Genomic DNA, 5601 nt, shown 5'->3' on the forward strand with positions numbered 1-5601 from the left:
TCTCCCCCTTTAGGGAGCAGCGTGAGCAGCTTTTTCCTTCAGGCCACTTTTGACTGACTCAGCCCAGCAGCGTTGCCTAACAGTCTGTTTCTGATGGAGGGCAAAGTTGTTTTTGTGGAGCGAATTTGAAAAGAGGGATGGGTTCTGCCTTTCCCCAAAGGTGGGGGAATGACTATTCAGATTACTCTTGTCTTTCTCTGGCTCCTCACCAGGTGGTGTTGCAAACAAAGAGCAGCTCAGGTTCACTTCTCTTGGCAGTAAGTGCTGAAGCCCAACGCTCCCTGTCACCAGAGAACCTTGCTGTTCTCAACCTCTTTTCACCTTAAAAAGATGAAAGCCAAAAATAACGAGAGGAGGCCCTTCTCTGCCTTTCATTTTTTTAGTGCACCTCGGAGTGTCTTGAGAATCACTTTCACTTGAGTGACAGTCCTAAACCTCTTACAGCAGCCAAACTTTCTCTACCTAACCTCACATGGTTTGGCCACACTCTTGACGCTCTTCAGACTGCACTGCTCCATCCTGTCCCTCGCACCAGGCCCTTCCCACTCCCATGTCCCCTCCACAGTATGTTCTTTGTACACAATCACACAACACCAGCAATCAAGATTAGCTCCCAGGAACCTCCTCTGATGTGCCCTGTACCAGGAAGCACAGTGGATTTACTGTAACTTTGATGATTGCTTGCTTGCTTTGTACCAGGCACTGTTTCTAATGTTGTTTTATTTGTTTTGTATTTAATCTTTAAATCCTCCAACAGCCCCATGAGAAAATTAAGGCAGAGAAGTTCAGTGATTTGCTGGAGGAAGCAAGGAAGTAGAGCAAGAATTCAAATCTAGGTGTTCTGGCTCTTAGCCACTCAGTTCTGCAGAAAAGTCCAGTGCAAAAGTCCAAGCGTCTGCTTACTTGTTTCATCTTGTGATCACAAGGTAGGTGATGGGAAAAGGGAGACAGCAGAAAATCAAGGCCACAGCCAAAACAGTTTTGCATTTAAAGAGATGAACAGCTTCTGTGTGTCCCTATACCAAGGGTTGGAAAAGCCAGCTCTGCTCTTAGCCATCCTGTGTGGGCAGGTTCCCAGAGTGATGTTTGCTATAATTATGATTACAGAGCAATCCGTACAAAGGTACAGACCTTTTTTCTTTTTTAAAGCACTGTCACAACTTGAGTTTTATTTGATCTTCATAACAACCCTATGAAACAGTTAGGGCCAGTAGTGGTATTAGCCACGTTGGGGGAAAAAAATTTTTTTTATTCACTTTTTAAATCTCTAATAGTTTAGGGCTTCCCTGGTGGCGCAGTGGTTGAGAGTCCGCCTGCCGATGCAGGGGACACGGGTCCGTGCCCCGGTCCGGGAAGATCCCACATGCCGCGGAGCGGCTGGGCCCGTGAGCCATGGCCGCTGAGCCTGCGCGTCCGGAGCCTGTGCTCCGCAACTGGAGAGGCCACAACAGTGAGAGGCCTGCGTACCGCAAAAAAAAAAAAAAAAAAAAAAAAAATTCTCTGATAGTTTAAAGTACTATAGGGAAGAGGCAAAGCTGTTGAAAAATCATCTCCCTCCAGGAGCTTACAGTCTTCTTGGGGGTTATGCAAATATGCAGGTAACTACAATGTAGAGTAGTAAGATGAAGGCCATAAGAAAAAAAAAATGGGAAGAGGAAGAAAACTGCCGACTAGGAAGGATCAGAAAAGGTTTCATGAGGATGTGGCACTTGAATTGCCAGGTGGGGGTTGGGGTGAGGGAAAAGCCCTGTGAGAGACACCAGGAAAGCACCAGTGAGGGAGCTGTGAGACAAGGCCAGTGAGCCTTCTACCTCTTATTCTCTGCCTAGCTTCGTTTTGTTTCCTTTAAAGTACCTACATATAATTCACAACTAGTCTATTTTCTTGTTTTTGCTCATTCCTCCACTAGAACCTAAGCCACATAACGGCAGACACTATTGTGCTCTCCTTTGTATGCTCAGAGCCAAGCACAGGGTGGGGCCACACACAGTATTTGCTGAATGGATATTGCAACAGCCCACGTGAAGCAGCAGCAGAGATTCAAAGGCAGGCAGGAGGTGCTACCTAAGTAGAGTCCAGGTAATGGTGGAGTGAAAGAGGTGGAGTATACATGAAGGAGGAACCAGAGAACCCTGAGAAGACAGCAATAATCATTGATCACTGAGCCAGGAATATAGGAGGAGGACCAAGTTTGAGAGAGAGAGTCACTATTCCGTTTTGAACATATGAAGGGAAGATACCAATAGAATGGTGGGGCCTAGTATAGGGGTGTATGTCAGTTCTCCTAACTCCTCAAACCACTCCCTGTCAGAGAATAAACCTGACTTCTTCAGAGAATTCTCTAGAGTAGTATGTCCTCTGTACTTTCCTGTAAGTGATAATCTAAGCCTCACCTTGTTATGTAGCACTGTTCTTGAAGAATGGCACTGTGACTGGACCTTGGAGCCACAGGAAACTGCTTTAAAATTCCTCTCCACAGTTGTATCCTGCCTGCTTTGCCAATGGCTCCTCCCTCTGAGAACTGGGAGGATGGTAATTCCTGGATAGATTGTCTTTATAAGGAGAAAAGTTTGGCAGTGTGATTTCCTGTATATTTCTACTAGAGTCCAAGATTCCAGTAGTGCTAGCCTAGACAGCAGTGGCAGCCACCTAGAACCCAGATGTCATTAGTATTCGCAAGTAAGTACGAGGGCGTCCTCCCAACTGCCTTTGCCAAGCCAAAAGGCAGAATCACGGCTTTATTACACCTTCTAGAGCATGTGGTGAAGGCGGCTTTCCATTTGGCTGCTTTGGTGCCAGGGTTGTTTACATGTTTCAGTAAGTGAGTTACGCTTATTGAAGTTGGCTGGATAGGAGTTCAGAATAAATGACATATGACCACAATCATACCATTCACCAGAAGCACCAGAGTTCAGAAGGAGAAAGATTTACTTCTGTAATAATCCTTTGGTAGAGAAGAGAGGTGCAAAACTCGAGTATTCTACTCTCAAGAAGGTACACAGTTTTTGAAGCCTTTGAGAATTGGGGTGTGACTGTTCCTGGCTTTCTGATGGAATCAGACAAAATAAGATGCCTATCTGGTAAAAGCACAGGTGTGCGAGTACTTTGCACAATTTTAGAAGGAAAAAAAAAAAAGGAAGCTGAAAAATAGTGGTTGTAGAAAAATGTAGAGATCAAAGAAATTTGCAGATGTTCTGCATTTTCTTCTTCAAACATAATCTGTCTGAGCATAAAAGACATCCCTGGTCTCTGCAAGGAAGAAATAAAAGGTTCTTTCATACATAAATGATTTCCTACTTTATACACCTCTTTTCAGGCTGCTCCCAGACTTTGTGTTTGATATATTTACTAGTCTTCCCTGCAGTAGGCGATGTTCATTAGAACATGTTGAGACAGTAGGACCCCAAAGCTATCTTTAATTTCTCCCTTCCTCCTCTGCCCCTGGAGCATCCTATAATTCCTACACCCTATTTCTGTGATAGTTTACAGAACGATGAGGATGCCTATTACTTCCACCCCTTGTTGCTGCCTTCTGATTCATTTGACTTATTCCTCCGTTCTTCAAACTGTCTCCAGGTCTTAACGTCCTTTGAAAAATCATTTTTGAGTTATTTTATCTTTATGTTGGTTTTTTATGGCTTTGCTTTAAAAAAAAATGCAAGCCAAAGAAATGCATAATATAAAAAAAGAAGGAAATCCCCTAAGATATTATCCCAAAGAAATTACTATGAAATCTAGCATGTGTCCTTTGAGTCCTGCTCAAAAATGTTCGGAGCCTCCCGTTCTTCTTGGTCTTGGGATCCTAGCAGTGGGGGCAGAGCTGGGGCAGGCAGGATCATTGGGGCGTGTCTCTCATCTGTATCTTCAGGTCAGTGATAGTTCCACCTCTGTCCTTACTGAACAAAATTAAACATAACCATGTAGATGAATCTATGTGTTTCTCATAACCACATTTAACAGTCATTTCTGTCAGCTTTGGCTACTACAGCACACAGAAAAGAAACAGTGGGAGGGGGAATGGCCAAACATTAGAAGGCTTAGAATTCCAGGACAAGGAATTTAGATTTTAGGCAAGGACTTGCAAACAAAGGCAGTTGTACACTCTCTTTTAATATATTGTTTGAATTTATATTGCCTTAAGTGGCTCTTAATTATATGACTTCAGAAACAGAATATTTTAAATTACATTTCCAGGTCCTTAGTTTCACCTAGTAGTTGTGAGATCTGTTGCTAATATGGGACCTTTAATAGGCTTTATTGTGTGTCTGTAGTTTTGCAGCTTTACATCTCTTCCACAGTTTTTCAGACGTTTATATTAATCTGTTCAACAGAGAGTCTCTACATGAGTCAGGCATATATCTGCAGCAAGGAATATACCAAATGGTGAACTCCTAAAGGGCAGGGGCCAGGTTTACCTCGTTTTTTTATTTCCCCATCTTTGCACAGTGTCTTAACTTGCAGATGTTCAATGGATGTTTGTGGAATTAAGCTCATATCCTGCCTCTTTCATACTGTTCGCAGGAGCTGAGCTTAAGCAAGGCCCTTCTTTTTTTAAAAAAGGAAAACTTCCATCTTTCTGCCTCATGTCATGTTTCTTACTATCATGTTCCCATGAACTTTCACCTAGTAAGGATAAGCTTTGTTCAATTCCAGTTTCTACAGTTCCCGGGATTTTGCTTCTGAAGTGTCTAGAATAGCTCTGTCCAATAGAAATATCATGCAAGTCATATATCTTAATTTTTAAAATTTTAGTAGCCATACTTTAAAATGTAAAAAAAACAGGTATTATACCAATTTGAATAAGTTATTTACCTTATTATGTCCAAAATATCATTTCCACAATTTAAGATATTAATATTTTACATTATTTTATTTGTATTATCTTCAAAATCCAGTGTGTGTTTTACACTTACTGACCACATGTGGCTAATGGCTACCTTATTGGACAGCCAATATTGGACAAAAAGATTGGACAAAAATCTTTGAATTTCTGTGTACTTACCATGTAAATAATTAAATTCATAGGACAAGAGAGCCATAAAAGTATCCATTGAATTGGCTCCATCATTGGCAAAGGAGAAAAATTCAGGTAACACAGAATTATTTGCTAAGCGACGTGTAATTTAGCTTCTTGTTTCTTTTCATGCTATCTTGTAAGCTATTCTTAGATTTTTTTATCATTAGGTAAAGTCCATAATTCAAAAACCATCGAGTACTTCTTTTTTTTTTTAAATGCTTATAAGCTATTAACAGTTCTTTGGGATCATTATCAGTTCCCCTGACCTTCCTTTTCATCTCTTCCCCGCTTCACTGGCTCCCTAGAGTCTAAATGATTAGGATTTTCTCTCTTTTCCCTCTTCTCCCTTGAATGCCATATCTTCTGCAACACTGACCCAACACTGCGTTCTCCAGAAACTTAAAATATTTACATTGTTTATCTTAACATTCCTGCTAGTGGAAATGGGATTCCATTTATTAATAAGGTTGACATTGCATCGTCTGAGACATTTCAGAGTGTAGGAGTAGGAAGTTATTTAGTTAAAAATATAAAGCCAGATTTTTTAGCTCACATTCCTAAAACCCATAGGAAACAATGTGATT

Source organism: Neophocaena asiaeorientalis, unplaced genomic scaffold, assembly GCF_003031525.2.
Source record: "Neophocaena asiaeorientalis asiaeorientalis breed wild unplaced genomic scaffold, Neophocaena_asiaeorientalis_V1.1 scaffold327, whole genome shotgun sequence".
NCBI lineage: Eukaryota > Metazoa > Chordata > Mammalia > Artiodactyla > Phocoenidae > Neophocaena > Neophocaena asiaeorientalis.